The 18,159-nt window shown below is 59.2% G+C and overlaps 1 protein-coding gene across 1 annotated transcript in view; it reads left to right on the forward strand.

Annotated features, from left to right (window-relative positions):
- The window catches only part of ELFN2 (extracellular leucine rich repeat and fibronectin type III domain containing 2), a 43,273-nt gene that overhangs the window by 9,308 nt on the left and 15,806 nt on the right, over positions 1-18,159 (forward strand). The window lies entirely within an intron of this gene.

Consider the following 18,159-nt stretch of genomic DNA (forward strand, 5'->3'; position numbering starts at 1 on the left):
GGTTGAGCCCCGCAGAGCACGTTTCTCCATCTGCCAGTGCCGAGGCCCTTGCTTCCTGGTTTAGAGGCTACTCCCTGGCTCCTCCACCGGAGTGGAGCTCCGGGAGCAGAGGGACCTTATCTGTCTTATCCGCAGCTGTGCCTGTGGCGCAGGACAGCGCCTGGTGTGTGCATAGTAGGTGCTCAGTAAGCATTTGCTGAAGAGTAAGAAATTGCTTCTAAAATGACTTCTAAAAATCATCCCCTCCCCGCCACAGTGCAGCCTGCATTCCAGAGGGGCAAGGACTTTTCCAGAGCCGAGCAGGGGCTTGAACCCAGTCCTGAGTCCTCCTGCTTTGTGCACTAATGTACACATCCAACACACGCACGCGCACACAAACACATGCAAATGCAAACACACTAGGGTGCGATCCAGAAGCTTCCCTCTGATCATTGCTCAATTTTCTAGCCTAAAAGTGTCCATCTGTCCATTTCTCTGCCAAGGCCATGGGCTGGACACCTACTGGGGCACTTGTTCTGGGGCCTCCCCCAGCCTGTGGCTGTCCCCAGGATGGGGCGGGAGCAGGAGCCCTGGAGGGGCCCTGGGAAGGTGGGGCTGTCCAGGGTACACCTGACATCAGGCACCTTCCCTGCTGTGCCCAGTGGACTCTCTGTCTCCTGCCCCTTAGTCCCACCCACCCAAGCCTCCTGGTCACCCCTCCACCACCACCCTCCCCTTGCTGGGCCCTCTCAGGCTTTGGGGAAGGGGATGTCATTCCCAGGGAGCAGCCTTCCCCTCCACCTCCCCCAGGAAGTCTGCCCTAATGCCCAGGAGGATGGTAATTAGTATGAGGCAGGCTGATTAGCTCAGAAATTAAGTCTTTGTTTCCCTCACTCCCCAGTTTCCCTAATTGAGCAGATGCAGAGCGGGGCAGGGGAGGGGCTGCTGGGTTGGTCACGGGGCTGGGAGGGCCTTCGTGGCTGTGCGCTTGCTGCAGCAGGAGGTGGGGGTGGGGGTGGCATAGATGGGGGCACAGTCCAGGGGTCCCTGGCTCTCTGCCCTCAGGATCCACCCCTAGGCGCACCCTCCTGGCACTCCCCCGCCCTCTGGGGGTGTCATTGATCCCAGGGGGGATCATGTCCTGGTAGTCTGTTGTGAGTGCTTATATGCATTTGTTTGCTCCTGTGCTCTGGGTCTTCGTCTCCAATCACTGATCAAAACTGCTGTCATTTATTGAGCACCTACTGTATGCAGTCACTGGGCTGGGCACCTTTCATTATCACCTGGTTCAGTCCTAGGATGATGGTGCAGATATGGGACCCTTGTTTTTTAGGGGAGGAACCTGGGGCTCAGAGAGGTGAGGTGACTTGTGCAAAGTCACACAGCTTGGAGAGGCCAGGGCAGGGTTCAGAGCGAGGCTGTTTCATGCCACTCTGTCCTGAGCTGAGGGAGTCACTGGGCTGGCGGAGGGGCATCCTGGGATCAGATGGTGGTGGGTGCAGGTGCCAGGTGCCAGAGTTGGGGAGGCCTTTGTCTTCATTTGTTATGTGGGGATCAGCACACCCACCTTCTTGGATTATTGGGAAAGGTGGTCACAGTAACAGTAATAGTGACAACAATGGTGAATTCTTTAGTACTTGCTGTGTGCCAGGCAGGTAACAAATGCTTCACATGGTTTCTTATTTCATGCTCACAATGATGCCATGAGCCATGGGGCCCATACCTTTACTATCCCCATTTTACATTTTTTTTGAGACAGAGTTTTGCTCTGTCACCTGGGCTAGAGTGCCGCGGCATCAGCCTAGCTCACAGCAACCTCAACCTCCTGGGCTCAAGCGATCCTCCTACCTCAGCCTCCTGCGTAGCTGGGACTACAGGCATGCGCCACCACGCCTGGCTGATTTTTCTATTTTTAGTGAGAGGGGGTCTTGCTCTTGCTCAGGCTGGTCTCGAACTCCTGACCTCAAGAAATCCTCCTGCCTTGGCCTCCCAGAGTGCTAGGATTATAGGCGTGAACCACTGCGCCCGGCCCCCACTTTATATTTTAAGAACCTGAGGTTCAGGGAGGTGAGGGGCCTCACTCTGACCCTACAGTTAGTAAGTAGGGGACCCAGGCTTCAGTGGGGCCTGACTGCAGGCCCCTCCTCCTCGATCACCACTCCCTATGGTCTGTTTATAGCACATAGGAGGTGCCCGGCACATAGTAAGTGCTCAACAAAGGTTAGTGTCCTGACGCCGTCCCTGAAAGAGCTGGTGCTTGGAGTTCCTGTGTCTCTGGGACTTGGCCCAGGGATCCGGAATGGGGCCCTTCTCCCACAACCTATGTGCTAGGTATTGCTTTTATTCCCATTTTAAAGATGGGGAAGTTGAGGCTCAGAGAGGTGAGATGACTTGCCCAGGATCTCACAGCTGGTGAGGTGTTGGGGGATGGCTTTGAACCCAGGTTGTCTGGCTCCAAGTGCTGTTGTGTGGCAGGCTCCTGAGCACCAGCAGTCACTCCCCACACACCTGTCCCTGAGGAGTGATCCTCCCAGCCTGGTCCTCAGCCACTGCTCTCAGAGTGGTACCTTCACGTCCCCGGCTGCTCTCAACAGCCATGCCCAGGGGATGCCTGAGTCTCCATCCTCTGCAGTGGCTGGCCTCTGGCTGTCGGCAGTGGGTGTGGTCACCTGCTGACTGGACACTCTTTTGAGGTGTTCCTGTGGCCCCTAAAGCCAAACCTGTCCCATCATGGACTCTTCCTCTCTCCTCCTGCACTGCCCACTTGCCCCTTCTCTGAGGCTCCCTGTGCCAGGGACACCACCTCAGCCAGCTGTGCAAACTTTGGGAGTCGTCCCTGAACTCCCCCTTGGCTTCCTCTCTCCATCCTATGGGCCACCAAGCCCTGCTCTCAAGCCCGCCCATTGCTTGTCCCCCTGCTGTCCTTACCCGCATCGCATCGAGTCACCATCAGGCGGGGCTACACCACCACAGCTTCCTCCCGGGCTGGCTGCGGCAGCGCCTGTCCCTCTGATTCGCTCTGCACCCTTCCACCTGCTCCAGTCCCCACTGTCCTTGGGCCAAGATCCAGCATCCTTGCCCTGGCTTCTGAGACCCGCCAGGAGTTGGCCCGGCCTCGGGGCTCCTGCCTGGGGCTTCCGTATCCCTCTCGCACACCACGATACAGTCCTCCTGGCCTCATGCCAGTTCCTCAAAAGTGCCACCTTCTGGGTACCGTGTATGTGGTTTCCTCGCCAGGATCACCCTCAGCAAAGCCTTCCCTGACCCCAGGATAGATGAGGCCCCTGAGATGTCCCTGCATGGGGGACGTCCCTCTCATTCTCCTGCGAGCCCTCTGAGGGGAGTGATGTTGCCCATTTCGCAGATGGGGACACTGTGACTCAGCGGGGCTGGCATCTGAACCCGAGGCTCTCTCATTCGGGGTCCTGTGCTCTGCTCGGTGTGCATGTGTGTGTACACGTGTGCGCACATGGCAGGCCCTGCTGTCTGTGCGAGGCCGTGTTTGGGCCGGGAAGATGAGCTGCCTCGTCGGGGAGAGGAGGTCAGCGATGGTCTCTGGGGACCGAGCCTGCCTCTTGTTGTGCCTGGTGGGATGCTACTCATGAACTCGGGTGGGGTTGTCAGCCCCTTTCCTAGACCCCGAGACCACAGCCTCCCAGATCCTCTCACTTCTCTCCCTTTGCTTCCAAACAAACACCCGCGAGCCCAAACCGCCCATCCGGCCAAGGCGCAGATGGAGTCAGAATTAATTAGTCCTGTTGCCAGGGCAACCAGGACCCGGACCGGGATCCAGTCTTCTCTCTCAGCCCGCCCCCACCCTCCTGGCCCCTCTCCTGCATCTCGGGGCCCCACCCTCTCCCCTGTAGCAGGTGGGGGCATTACTGGGGATTCTTCCAAAATTGGGGTGGCAGTGGTAGGGATGTCTAAGAGCTGGGTTGGAGTCCCCACTCGGCTGCTCTTGGCTTGGTGGGACCTTGGGCCAGTCCTTGCAGTGCAGGGGGCCTGCTTTGTTCAGTGGAATGGATGGATGGATGGGTGGACCTGCCTGGGGGTAGGGAGTTTGGGGTCCTGCAGTGGGGGCATTGGAGGCTGGTGACAGAGGGAAGAATAAAAGTGGCCTCAACTTGAGATGTCGTTGAGACTGTAACGGGGATGCACACTGCTCAAAGGCAGGTGTGCAGCAGTGGTGCTGGTTAGGGTCTGGTAGCCTCCTCATGCCCCAGGCCCTGGGCTCCCTCCCTCCTCACCGCCTCATCCTGAGCCCGCACCCGACCCTCGGGCCTCACGGGGACACAGTAGCCAGGGCCTTGTTCTCCATCAGTGCCCACTGCTCTGTCCGTCACTCCACCCGGCTCTGTTTCTTCCTGGTGGCCCCGGGCAAATCTTAGCTTCTCTGTGCTCTGCTTCGTCTGAAACATGGGCGCAGCAGCACCCGCCTTGCAGACTCGCCACGGGCTGCTCAAGGCTCCTGGTGTTAGTCTGTGTGGCCACTCAGGTGCTCGTGCTGCTGCTGGGGGCAGGCTGGGGCGGGGGTGCCCTGGGAGACGGGCTCTGGGGAGGACAGAGAGCACAGAAGCCCACCCTCTTCCTGCGGAAGTTGAGGCATGTGCACAGACGGCCACGTTGCTGGGTGCCCCCTTCATCATCTCCCCTCCCTAAGAAGAGCTCACAGTGTCGGAGCTCACCTCATGGCAGGTGGGGACGTGGAGGAAGAGCTCAGTGTCGGAGCTCACCTCGTGGCAGGTGGGGACGTGGAGGCCCGGAGGGGCTCGCTGTGAGGCAGGGCTGAGCTCTCCAGTGTGGGTGTGGACACGGCTTTCTGGCTCTTGCTGGCTGGTGCTGGCTTCAGGTGAGGGCCAGGGCTCGAGTCTCCCTCTGTGTAATCTCAGGAGTCCACTCCTCCTGCCTGGGCCTCAGTTTCCTCTTCTGATGGCTGAGGAACGTAGCTGCTAGTAAGTGACTGACGTAGGCCGGGGCCCTGGCTTTTTATGCCTTGAGCCAACAGAAGGGGACAATTATGGGCAAGCGAGGGGCAGTTTCTGGCCTGGGCCATTCTTGGAGGTGGACTCAAGTAGAAGATATAGAGGGGACTTGAGGGGGACAGGCCACCTCTAACCCCTGCCCCCTGTGTTTCGGAAGCCCCCAGTGTTGGGCTTGGCACAGAAATGCCACCCTGGTTGGGCATGCCCGGGGTTGGCTGGGACAGGGCCGGGGCAGGTGCTGGCTTCCACTCAGCCCCTCACCTGGTCCCGGAACACACTGAGCTCATGGAGGCTGAACACTGTCTCCTGCCACCTGCTCCTCCAGGTGCCACGGAGGCATCTTCCAAACTGTCATGATGGGACGGGGGCTCAGGAGAGAAAGTGGGCCAAGACTGGTGACTAGACTCTCTCCTGGGTCCCACAGCCCTGCCCTTGGGGACCATGGGCAAGTTGCTGCCTGTTTGTGAGCCTCATTTTCCTTATCTGTTAGCTGGGCCTCATGATATGCCCCTACTGAGATCACCAGCTGGAAAAGCCTCTGAGAGACATAAACGAGGGTGGCCAACTCAGAGGCTCACAGGGGCCGGGTCACTTAAAGGTGCCGTCTGGTCTGAGTAGGGCAATAGGGTGTGGTGAGGCCTGTGACAAATTCCAGCAGTCAGTTTGGATGGCAGTGAAACTCGACTGTGTACCAGCACTGAGCCTGCCAACAAAACTGAACCACAGGCTGCACTTGGAGCTCCCAGCTGCCCCGGAAGGCAACCTACAAGTGGATTAGCTGGGAGGGGTGATGCTTAGCTCTTCTTTACATAATCACAAGGGCTAACGTGTATTGAGGGCCTGCTCTGTGCCAGGAGACAACGAAGCACGTTACTGGGATTATCTCCTGTGATCCTCGCATGGGGTGAGGAAGGCAGTGTGCAATCGCTGTTCCTGCTTTGTAGATGAGGCAGTTAAACCACAGACAGGTTAAGTCTGGAACCCAAGGTCACACAGCTGTGGAGGAGGGAGCAGGGCTCCCCCTGCACCTTCTGATCCTTACCCGGGGCTCTCTGCTCCAGCCCCGCCGGGGCAGGTTGGGGGAGGGAAGGGCAGACCCACCTGGCAGGGAAACACCAAAATTGCAGCTTTCCTCTCACCACCAAGCAGGCTGGGGGAGGGAGGAGAAACAAAATTAAACAAAGGAAGGGTGTTGCGGAGCTCAGGAAGAATAACTTATTTTTTATGAGCTTGTTAACATTTGTGAAGTTAAGTAAGCAGAAATTTATGCCCCTCATTTGCATGCATTAAAGGGAGGGCTGCCAGGGCCATTGCGGTTACTGGGAAACCTCACGTACCTCCCAGGGCGCAGGCCCCGGGGCTCGCATTAAGCAGCTCTTGTGCAGGGAGGGTTGGTTTGGGCTGTTTTAAATGATTTCTTCAAGTCCAGCTGCGGCCCTGTTTCCTGAGGGCCCACTGTGTGCTTGGCGCGGGCCTACTGCGGCTGTGGCCTCCTTTCTCGCTGCTGGGCTTGGGGGCAGCCAGCCTGGAGCCATCCGTGGCTTGGCCCTTAGTTCAGAGGCTGAATGTTCTAGAAATTGTTCCCAGCCTCCCCAGGGTCCTCAGCATGTGCGGGAGGCCCAGAGACCACCAGCTTTGCTGCCCGAGAACTGTGGGCGCTGAGGCAGGTGGCTTCAGCTCCCTGGCCCCGGTGATAGTACGTGCCTCCTAGCTTGTGTCCCCTCCCCAGACACCGGCTTGTGGGGGATCCGTGGCTCCTTTGCTCGTTGACGTGGCTTTTTGGGGACCCTTTGTCTCTGACAGGGCTGAGAGCTAGAAGACCCTTCCTCTAGAAGGCCTTACCACACAGCCCCCCCGTCGGCCTAGGCCACGCTGTCCTGAAGCCCCACGGCCCCCTACGCTCCACCCGCCATTACCGTTCTCCTGCACCACTCCCTTGGAGCTGTGAGCGTCCTCCGGGCAGTGCCACGTCTGTCCTGGTCATCGTGGGTCTCTGTGCCTGCCCCAGGGCTTGGCATGGAACTTGGGCTTGAGAAATGGTATTGAATGAGTGAATGAAATACTTAGCCTGTGTTAGCTTTCACTACTTAGGAATTAGAAGTCTCCTCCGGGTGTGCAGTGGTTTATGGGCTAAAAGCACTTTCAGGCTGCTGCCTCGTTTCATCTCCGCCTTTTGATCCCCTGCAGGGGGGCAAGGCAAGGACTGTGTTCTGCCTCCCTCGCTCACCCTTCTGCTTGCTCAAGGAAACTTCTGAACTCCTGCTCGGGCTGCGTGTTGGATCCTGGGAGGAGCGAGACCGCATCCTTTCCTCCAGGGGCTCAGAGGCTCTGGTTGACGGGCAGGCACAGCGAGGCCAGGGCCAGGCAGCTGAGGGACTCTGCAGGCCTCAGGCTCCCTCCTGTCGAACGGGTGGCAGGAAGAGGTTCACAGCCTCTTCCAGTTCTGACAGGTTGTGGTTCTCATCGGTTCAGGTTTTGTCACCAGCCACCTGCTAGGAGGCCTGAGATGTCAGGACTGTGCTTCCCCCAGCCCTGCGCATGCAGCCCTGGCCCATCTAGGAGGCTGAGGGCCCCCTCGGGCGCAGACAGGTGTCCGTGTGTCTGTACAGGGGTGGGGGGTGGGGTCCGCCTCTGGACAGAAGGTGCAGTCAGACTGGCCCCGGGGTGGGTGCGGTGGGGGAGCTGGTGGGATGGGGGTAGACACGTGGCAGGAGGGTCATCGTCTCTGAGTGGATTGGGGGGAGAGTGACGACCTCACCTTCCCTTACAATCTCTCTCCCACCCTCTCCATCCCTGCCCCTTTCCCAGGGAGCTGCTGGCTGGGCTGGGGACATGGAGGGCTTGGCCTTAGGAGGCAGGGAGGGGGTGGTTACAGGCTTTGGGCAGTTTGCCCTCTCTGTGCCTTGGTTTCCCCATCCATGCCTTGGGGCTGATGCTACTTTGAGCATTCAATGAGCAAATGCAGATGAAGCCTTTGGTCAGGATTCTGCAAATCCTTCTTGCTTTCATTGACGGGGGGTGGGGGGGGTGGGGGGGGTGGGGGGGGGGTGGGGGGGCAAAGCGGCCTTGCGGGTGGCCGCGGCATGTGAGTGAGGAGGAGGTGGAGAAATGAAGCCTGGGAAGGTTTAGGGTTTTATTCTAACCGATGGGAGGCAGGTGGTTCAGGTGACGCTAGAGTTGGTGGAGGCTGGTAGCTGTGGGCCGATGAACTTGCTGGCTCTGCCTCCAGGAGCTCAGGGAAGGCACGGGAGGGAAGAAGTGCGTTTATTCAGCAGACAGTTCTCAAGGGGCCTGTATGGGCCAAGGGCTGTACAAGGTGCTGGGGTCTGGAGCTGAATGAAAGCAGTCCCTGCCGTCAGGATCCCACAGCCAAGCGAGGGGACAGACCTGGAGGCCAGTCCTTAGAGAGTGACTGATGCCTGGTGGGCTGGAGGGCTTCCTGTAGGAGTCCTGTGTGAGGAGGAGCACTCGCCAGGTGGGGGTGGGACAGGAGGGTACTTCAGGCCGTGAGAATCTCCAGGGCAAAGGGAATGAGGCTTGAGAAGCCTCTCTGAGTTCAGATGTCGTGAGAAGCTCACGTGGCAGTGCCTGGGAGTGGGGAGGGAGGATCCAGGAGTTGGGGAGGAGGGCAGGGCCCCTGAGCTCCCAGCAGGCCCAGGAAGGAGCCTGGATGTTGTGACTTCCAGCAGCAGGGAGCGTGCCGGCATTTAGGAGCCAGGGTGTGGATGGTGTGTTCCAGGGCAGGGAAATCCAGAAAGATTTTAAGCAGGAGAGGCAGCGTCAGAGCTGCCCCCTGGAAGGCTCCTTTGGGCTGCTGTTCAGAAGGGCTGGAAAAGAAGGAGGTCCCCGTGGGTGACCAGGCAAGTGATGATGGTGGCCTGTCCCAGCAAAGTAGGGACAGCCGTGGCAGGACTTAGTGGCTGGTCTGATCCTCATCTTCTGGTGGGAGTGGCAGGAGTTGAAGATGATGCTGGTGTCTGTGGCCTGAGCAGCCAGGGGGCAGTGGAGACCTTGGCCGAGTGAAGACGCTCGGGGAAGTGGGCTTCGGCGAGATGAGTTCTGGCCCAGCTGAGCCTAGAGCTTCTGAGGGTTGATCCGTGGAAGCATCTGGCAAACAAGGGTGTCCAGGGGCCACCCTGGAGGAGAGAGCAGATGAGGGCACCATAGGCCGAGGACAGAGCCTGGAGGAGCTGCCGGGCTTAAGAGGCCACGGCAGGAAGGGGTGTCTGGGAGGAGATGGGGCGCGGCTCTGAGGCCTTGGTCAGGGCATCACCTGTTCTGGCCTAAGGGATCTGCCAGCTCTGACCTTCTTCGAAGTGGCCAGAGCGTCTGGAAGTGGCCGGAGCAAGCTACACCAGGGGTCCCGGCTCACGAGCAGCTTCGACGCTGGGGCTTGGAAATGAGCGTGCGAGCAGGGTTTGCCTCGGCAGTGTTTACTGAGCACCTCTGCATGCTGGCCCGCATGTTGGGGGCTGGGGACACGGGGACGTAGCCATCGTCCCCACCCTCGGTGTTCATACTGGGTGTGTAGTACGGAAGCACCCAGAAAGTCAGGAGTATTATCTCACTTTAGGCAAACCCAATCGGAAAATTCAGACTTTTTATAAGAGAGTCTGATTATTTATTTTACAAGATAGTTCACAGGAAGTTTTCCTTAAATAGCAGAAGTGTCCGGTGCATTGGTGAGGGCCTCCAGTTGTCCGAGTCCTGCACGTGTCTGTGAGTGCCTTGCTCATCTTCGTCTCCTCTGCTGTGTGCCCGAGTCCTAGGCCAGGCACACGGTTGTGAAGTTGGATATGGATAGGTGCTTGTTGGATGTGGAGTGTTGGTTGGCAGGATGCGGCCCCCTCGGGGGTCCCCAGCCCCCTTGGGTGGCGGCAGGTCCTCAGCGGTGCCGAGCCTTCCCAGTGGAACACCAGCTTTAGGTGTCGGGGATTAGCCGCACCCACGGCCTCTCTTCTGGCTTCCTGGTGGCTTTGTGGTACTCTTGGTGACAGTAGGCAGGGGCCCGCACCCCGCTTGTTCCCTGAGCACTGAACAGGTGGCTCCCTCCCGTGTCTCCTACCCCTTGGTGATGTGCTGCAGGCCAGAGACTAGTTTGCACGTCTTTGCGGGCCTCGGTGCCGAGCCCGGGCTGGTGTGTCGTGGGCCCATGGGCGCGTGGATGCTGCGCCATTGCTGAAAGGGCCCGTCACAGGTGAGGAAGCTGGAGCCCAGAGACGGAAGGGCCCTGCTCCAGTCCTTGCTGCCACAGAGCCAGCAAGGGGGCGCCTCTCACCCCAGAGGGGCCCCGGCAGCAGAGGGGCCTGGGGAGATCTGGGCAGAGTAGTCTGGGGCTGCGACTTGGTGTGTGTCGGGCTCTTCCACGTCTTAGCTGTGTGCCTTTGGGCAGGTGGCTTCACGGCTCTGGGCCTCAGTTGCATCGTCTCTCAGATGGGTAGAATACTAGTGCCCGTCTCACAGGGCTGCGGAGAGGGTTTAATGACTTCATTAATGTAAAACGCTTGTTAGGGTCTGGCACGTGGCCAGTGCTCAGTGCTGCTTAACTGCTTTGAGGACTTTCCTTCCAGTTGCCGGAACCAGACACGGCCAAAGCCGGGTTCCCAGCCCCACCACTTGCCAGCCGTGACTTGGTGAGGTCACCTTGTCTTTCTGAGCCTTGGTTTTCTCCTCTGGGAAATGGGTCCGGTGATCTTTACCATGCTGTCCTGTGCAGTGGGGTGGCTGTGTTTGCAGCAGCCAGCCCGGTGATGGCCCCAGATGAGGAGTGAAGAGTTCATCATGTACAGTGTGCAAGGTGCCCTGTTCACGGTCACCACAGCCCGGGGGGTGGATCACTCTGCCCTTGACAGAGGCATCCCTGTGTGCCACAGTATCGCTCTGCTGACGGTGAGCTGCGCTGGAGCTGCAGGGAGAACATGCTGCGCTGTCCGCCGCGTGGCACCCACAGTCCGGGAGGGACAGACGCTCGCCAAGGAGGCCGACGGCATGGGAGCATCACCCGGGAGAGGCGAGGCTGCCAGGGAGGACCGCAGGGGGCAGGTCTGGAGCAGGAGGCTGGGCCTGGCCCTCGAGTGGCCTCAGCCTTCAGGAGGACTCTGGCTTCAGCCTGGGGACCATGGAAGCTTCTGAAGGGGCGTTAAGAGAGGGGCCTCGGTGGGTCCGCGAGAGACTGCCATTTGAGAGGCTCTCTGGTAGCCAGGCAGAGGGGGGGAACCCAGGGGATGTCGGAGACCCTGGGAGGCAGTTGCTGCCGTGCAGACAGGAGCTGCTGGTGGCTCGGACTGAGGGGCAGCAGTGGACACTCAGGTGTGTGGCCTGTACAGGTGTTGGGACGGACCGGAGATGAGGGACGAGGGAGAGGGCGGAGTCAGGCATGATTCCAGTGATGGGACTGAGGCACAGAGAGGTTTGGTATTGAGCCCATAGTCACATAGCCAGTGGGTCGAGAGCAAAGCCTCTGGCCCAGCATCCGTAGGATGCGGCAGTGGGGCCTGCCGATGTCGTGGCCCTGTGGCCTGGTGAGCACACTCAGTGGAGGCAGCAGGCGAGTCGGAGCCAGCAGGGTTGATGCCCGCAGTGGCATCTGCATGCTTCATTCAATGCTCTGCTCAGCGCCAGGCATAATGGAGATTGATTGGGGTGTCTGCCAGCGAAGGGGGACCCGTTCTGTGCTGCCCGCAGCTCCATTAGGCAGGAGCAGCATATGGAGGAGGAGTTAGGGACGGAGGTGCAGGGGGAGGGACAGGCGGGTGGGGCGGCCAGGGCAGGTTGGCGGCCAAAGTCAGGGCCTCCAGGTGGTACTTGTGATGGAGCCACTCAGGACCTCGAGTAAGAGAGCCTGGGTTCACAGCCAGCTCCAGCCCTTGCCGGGGAGATGAACTTGACCTCGCTGGCCTCAGCTTTCCCCTCTGTTAGGAAGTTGCTCAAGGAGGGGACGGTGCAGGACTTAGCACAGGCCTGGGCGCAGCACGTGCTCAGGAAGTGCTGGCTGCGGTTGTTGTTGTCTTCCTCGATGCTGTTGTGCGGCGCTGGAGTCTGCCAGCTGGTTGTGGGTCCCATTGGCCTCTCTGGTCTGGGACATGTCATGGTCTGCCAAGCCAGATGAGCCCGGGGACAGATGGTGGCCTCAAGGTGATGGGCTGGTGCCGGGACCTGAGGCCCACTGGCTCTGAGGCCCCGGGCCCAGGTGCAGTAGGGGCTGCTCGTTGGGGAGGACACGGAAAACTCCAGAGATGACAGCACCCCCCTGCCATTTTGAGGAGAGTGGGGGATTATGTGAGTCCAAGAAAGACACATGCAGAGAAGGGACAAAAGATGAGATAGGGCCACTTTGATGAGGCCAGGTAGTGCTTAGAAACTGTCCTTTGCCTGATCGTACTAGGTAAACATGCTGGAAGCCCAGAGAGGGTGAGGGCCTGGCTCAAGGTCACACAGCAGCTGTCACTGGGAGCAGGCCTGCCAGCTGTGGGGCCTGGGTGCTGTTCCCCTCTGTGCAGGAGGGATGTAATCATTTATCAGGGGAGTTTAATAATGAATGAAGTTGAAGTGTCTTTAATGCAGGCAGCAGGCCTGAAGTAATAAGGGACCCTGTATTAATTCGGAAGTTAATGAATATGCAGGTGTGTCTGAATGATTAATGGGGCTCCCGAAGGCCTTGGAGAGGGGTGCCTGAGCTGTTGCTGATGGAAATATGAATATTGCATTCATCTGGGAAGTCGGATAAAGCCAGGAGCAGGTGGGTGTTCATGAACCAGAGGGCTCTCGCAGCCAGAGAGCCCAGTGTGCAGACACGCGGGGGCAGATAGATGATGTCATGGCTAAGCACTCTCACTTTCTTGCAGTGTGATCTTGAGGAAGTCACTTAATCTGTCTGGGCCTCAATTCCCTCATCTGCAGAATGGGTATAAAAATAAGACCTGGTTTCTGGGATCCTGAGCCCTCAGCACGGGCAGGCTCATTGAGAGCGTCTGATAAACACTACTGTAGTCTTTTTAGAGAAGTGGTTGAGGAGAGCCAAGGAAAGTACACCAGTGACAATTAAATTCCCTTAAGATGGACGGCACTTTACCGTTTCTATGGAGATCTCTCATCGGTCTACCCTTTTGCTCCTTGCAGCAGCTGCGTGGGCAGGGGATGATATGGGTCTTTGGGAGCTGAGGCTCAGAGAGGGCTGGTCACTGCCCAGGTCACTCGGCCAGCAAGGGGCAGGGTTGGGCCTGTGGATGTCAGAGGGGGTGGAGGTGGGACTGAGGCTCTGCCTGGGTAGGGCCTTCGGAGTGTTTGTCAGGCCCAGCGCTGAGGGCAGGACCCTGCCTCAAAGCCTCAGTTTCTCTGCCTGTCATGCAAGGGTCTGTCTGCTGCTCCAGGTGATTTTGAGGCTTTGACGAGAAAATGGGACACTGACCTCTCGCCTCTGCTCGGCCTTCGGGGAGTCCCAGACATTCCTTTGATGGTCAGACTGCTGTGTCGTGAGTTTGCACACGTCGGCCCGTCTTGTGCGTGCCTAGGAGCCGTGGGTGCTGGGCTATTGGAGCTGCGGGCCCTTGGGCACATCCCTCATCATCTCTCAGCCTCAGTTTCCTCATCCTTCAAGTGGCGTGGCGGCGTGGTTGGCATGTGTTAGTGCGCAGGGCCTGGTCCTGGCCTGGGCACGGGCGCTCTCGCTCGTGCTCCCAGCGTTCCTTACTCCCCCTCAGCCCGGGAACCTTACAGAGAGCTGCTGGGTGCCGCGTCGGGCCCTGGGGTGACAGGCTGAGTGAGACTGCCCACTCCGTCCCTGCCGTCGATGAGGCCTTGGTCTAGGCAGAAGGCAGGTGTGACACCAGCATCCTGTCACGCAGGCTGGGACGGGGCATGGGAGCTGGAGGACGGCCCCCACCCAGACCTGGGCCGGCGGGGGAATGGGCGCTTGTTCATCCCCCCCCTTCTCCCCCACTAGAGCCCCGCCAGACCCAGACCGTGCCTTTGGCCGTGAGTCCACAGCTCCCTGCAGGAGGTGCTCAGAGAAGGGCTGTTTGAATGAATGAGGGCGTGAACGAGTGAATGGCTGGCTGCTGGGCCCCTTCCCCGCCTCTCCCCGGCTGCAGGTCAGTGAGCTGGGACGCAGCCAAGCCCCTGCCTTGGCTGTCCCACGTAGATCCAGGTCTCTGCCTGGCCCTCAAAGGCCTCCCCCGGGCCAGGCTGGCTGGGGTCAGAGAACTGTGTGTAGTTGGGTAAAACCTAGCAGTCTCGGTCATGGTGCAGCTTGCTGTTGACAGATGAGGAAACCGAGGCCCAGAAGGGAGAGGGGCTGGGGGCAGGGCTGGGTGGGAGCCTGTGCCTTGGCAGCTCCGGGTTGGCCCTGCAGCGTCCCGCCTGGCGTGTATTTATATCCCCACTGATCTATATTAACACCGGCCCTGCCCAGGCCTTTGCAGCCTCTGGCTCTGAGGATGGCCTTGAACCCTCTGGGGGGCTGTGGAATCAGAGCTCACACCCACAGGGAGGGGAGAATGCGGCTTCTCACCTTTCCCTTCACAGCCAGGGGCTCCTGCTGGGCCCTTCACCTGGAAAATCTTTGGCAGCCTGGGCTAGGCTCTGGCCACCCTTCGGCTTCTTTGTCTGGGGTTTGTTGTCACACTTCGCTTCCCTCCAGCTCTGCAGGGAGACTGTGCTTTTGGCATGAGATCAAGAGCACAGGCTGTGTGGCCTTGGGCAAGCCAGGCCCCTCTCTAAGCCTCAGTCTCCTCATCTGTAGAATGGGCATCATTCCCAACCGACTCTTATGTCAGGTGCTGCGCACTCAATGCTTGTGAGCTGGGAGTCACTGTGTACACTCCTCACATCTCTCTGGCAAGCAGTCCTCACTGCCTGGAGGGACTGGAGTGTCATCTCCATTTGACAGATGAGGCAGCAAGACCCTGGGGCAATGTGACTTCCCAGGGCCATGCACCTGTTGGGGCAGAATTCAGACTTGTCAAAGTCTGAATGTTCCAGCTTCGCAGGACCCCTCCCCAGGGCCCTTGGGTCCTTGGGGCAGGCTAGACTCCTCACCCCACCAGCTTGGTTCCCACCCCCTGGTTGCCATGGGAACAGTCCACTAACTCTATGCTTCTCTTACAGAGCAGAGACGACTGGCCGCCCTGAGCGCAATTCAATTCAACAGACATTTACTGAGTGCCTACTATGCGCCAGGCCTTAGGCTAGGCACTGGGAGGGAGGGGCGCAGAGAGGAAGATGGGGTACCATCCTCAGGCACTGGGCTAGGGGGCACGGAGAAGACAGGCAAGGACTGAACAGCTCAGCAGGAGAGAAGCCACTCGGAGGGCTGGAAGCAGCAGAGACCTGAGTTCAAGTGTGTTGCTGCAGAGCTGCTGTTCCCTGCCTGCACCTCAGTTTCCCCACTTGTAAATGGGGGAGGTGGGGTGTGGTGATCTCTAGCACCCTTCCAGGATTTCGTGGGCCATGCCTCAGGGGGTGGGGGCAGAGCAGGGAGCCCATCACTCTCCCTGACGAGGGCAAGTCTCTGAAGGCTTCTCAGGGGAGGAGGCGTAAGGTCTGGGCCCCAGAGGGTGTGCACAGGTGGGAATGGCTCCCAGGCTTAGGAACAGCATGAGCAGGTCTCGAGGACATGTGGGTGGCATCCCTGAAACTCCATAGAGTTCTGAGGAGACATGGGGGGCTGTGAGCTTAGGGATAGAAGGATTCGAGGGCCACAAGTCGGGGAGGCGTGGGCTCTATTTTGGGGCCAGTGGGAGCCATTGTGGGCTCTTGAGGAGGGAGAGTCAGGAACAGAGGGTCCTGCTCTGTCCCACCCACTTCTCCTCCCGCTCTCTCTGGGTGCACTTCAGGGTCATGTTCCTGTGAACCTTGCAGCCACGTGGCCATGGTGGCGTCCGCGCTGTGCTAGGCCCTTTCCACATTGGCCGGCACTGCGTGCCCCCATCAAGAGGCATTAATGGGCCCAATTCACAGAGGAGGACACCGAGGCTCAGAGAGGGAAGCTTCTTGCCCAAGGTTATGATCTGACCCCCAAATTCCCCCTGCTTCTCCTGTTACCTCTTGTTGAGGGATCCCTGTTCTGTGTGACCTCCCCCATCCTGGGGACCCTCCGCAAAGCCCTGGGGAGTGCCTGCTGAGGGCAGCGCTGTTGGGTTTGGAGAATGAGCATAGGAAAATCCCCGGATATTAGCGGGACTGGCTTTCTCCAAGACCTGAGTTTCTGCCCTGGCAGCTGCCGGTGAGATGGGGAGTGAGGTGGGGCTCCTTCCCACTTTACAGATGAGCAGACTGAGGCCCCGAGAGTCATGTGGCTAGTCCAAGGTCAAAGTCAAGGGAGTGACAGCCTCGGCTAGGAACCTGTCTCCTTATCATCCAACTAAGGCTGGAGGGAGGTTCGAGTCCCCTGAGATGTGTGCAAAAGCTGACCCCCACAGACCTCCCCAGGCAGTGGGAAGATTGACATTAGAGTCACAGACCTAGGTTCAAATCCTGGTTTTGTCTGCATGAACTGTGTGATCTCGAGCAAGTCATTAATTACTCTGAGCCTCGGCTTCCTCATCTATAAAGGGGTGAGCAGGCCTCCTTTAGCCAGTCATTAGCAGATCTGAGCACCTGCTAGGTGCCTGGTGCTGAGGGAGAGTCAGGGCCCTTTCTCAGAGAATGCAGTCGAGGGGAGAAAGCAGCAGTTAGGATTCTGCTTGTGACGGAGGAAGCCCAGGGGCCGTGGGAACCCGCAAGACAGACCCCAGCCAGGTGGGGCGAGGCAGGAGGGCAGGAGAGGAGAGCAGGCTCCCGCTCTGCAGGGCCACGTGGGCTGGGCTCCGGATGTCTTTGGAATTTTCCCAGATCAACCGGGAGCCAATGAAGGCTTTTCGGCAGGGGAGTGCCACGCTCAGATTTATGTTCTAGAAAGCTCGTCCTCTGCTGGGTGGAGGGTGGATGGAACGGGGCGGTAGGATTGGAGGTAGAGAGACCAGTGAGGGTGCTGTCAGAGAAATGCATTTTGGGGGAGGAAGGAGGCTGAAGCAGAGCACGGGCAGTGGGGACAGTGGCAGGGAGCCCCCAGTGGGGAGAGCTGGGCGGGCCGTGATGCCTCTCACTGGGTCTGGGAACCAGGAGAGAAGCAGGGGAGAGGATGAATCCAGTTGTGGACATGGACAGGTGGAGTTCCAGGTGCCAGAGAGGGGTGCAGGAGGCAGCTGGGCACAGTGGTTGGCTGTAGTCAGCTCAATGTTGGTATTAAAGGCCTCGGAAGGGGCCCAGATACTCCGGGGGTGGGGTTTGGGGTGGGGGAAGCAGGTTTGAGAAAAGCAGCAAGCAGGACCAGGACCTCAGGGACGGCCACTGCTTAAGTGCAAGGGGGGCGTGGCATGGCCTGGGAGGTCCCCAGCCCCAGAGGGAGTGGCAGGACTTAGGTCCGCCAGAGATGACAGAAGTCACACGTGCCAGGTGCCTTGCCCGGTGCCTGCTGCACAGGAGGGGCCCAGAGGGTCAGCCCCCGCCTGTCTTTTCACTGCAAGGCAGAACCTGAGTCTGTCCCCTTGCCGTCCTGGGGAGGAGGTGCAGCCACAGAAGAGGAAGGTGCCAGGACGGAGGAGAAGGGAGAAACATTTGCATGCATAGCAAGGCTGAAGTGAGGGAGAGAGAAAGGGGGAGAAAGAGAGGAAAAGAAATTACCATACACCAGGATCTTGTTATTCAACCTAATTTTCAAAGGACCACAGCTGTTGCACTGAGATAATTCGTTAATTATAACAGCCATTGTGCTTTGGCAATGGAGAGAAACCAAGGCTGGGGACAGGCTGCAGGCGGGTGGGAGCAGGCCTTTGGGGCGCCTGGCCCTAGAGAGGGGACAGGGATGGGGCAGAGGGGTGCGCTGCCCCCGGGACTGAAAGGAAGGCGCTGTCAGGCCAGGCCTTGCTGTCTTTGCTGCGGCAGTGGGTGGTGAGGCCCTACTGTGTGCCAGGCACGTGCCACGCTCCACGAGCCAGGCCACGTGCAGCAGCCAACTCTACCGAGCAGTTGCCCTGCCCCAGACCCTGCACTGTGGCTCTTCCCTCTACGGCCCTCTGAGGTGGTGCCCTTCTTGTCCCATTTTACAGAAGAGGAAACTGAGACTCAGAGGAAAGAAGTGGCTTGCAGGACCACGGTGTTAAGCGGCAGAGCCTGGATTTGAGCTGGACGTGGCTCCTGCCCTTCCAGGGGCACTCCAGGG

Source organism: Lemur catta, chromosome 6 (assembly GCF_020740605.2).
Source record: "Lemur catta isolate mLemCat1 chromosome 6, mLemCat1.pri, whole genome shotgun sequence".
In the NCBI taxonomy this organism is placed as follows: Eukaryota; Metazoa; Chordata; class Mammalia; order Primates; family Lemuridae; genus Lemur; species Lemur catta.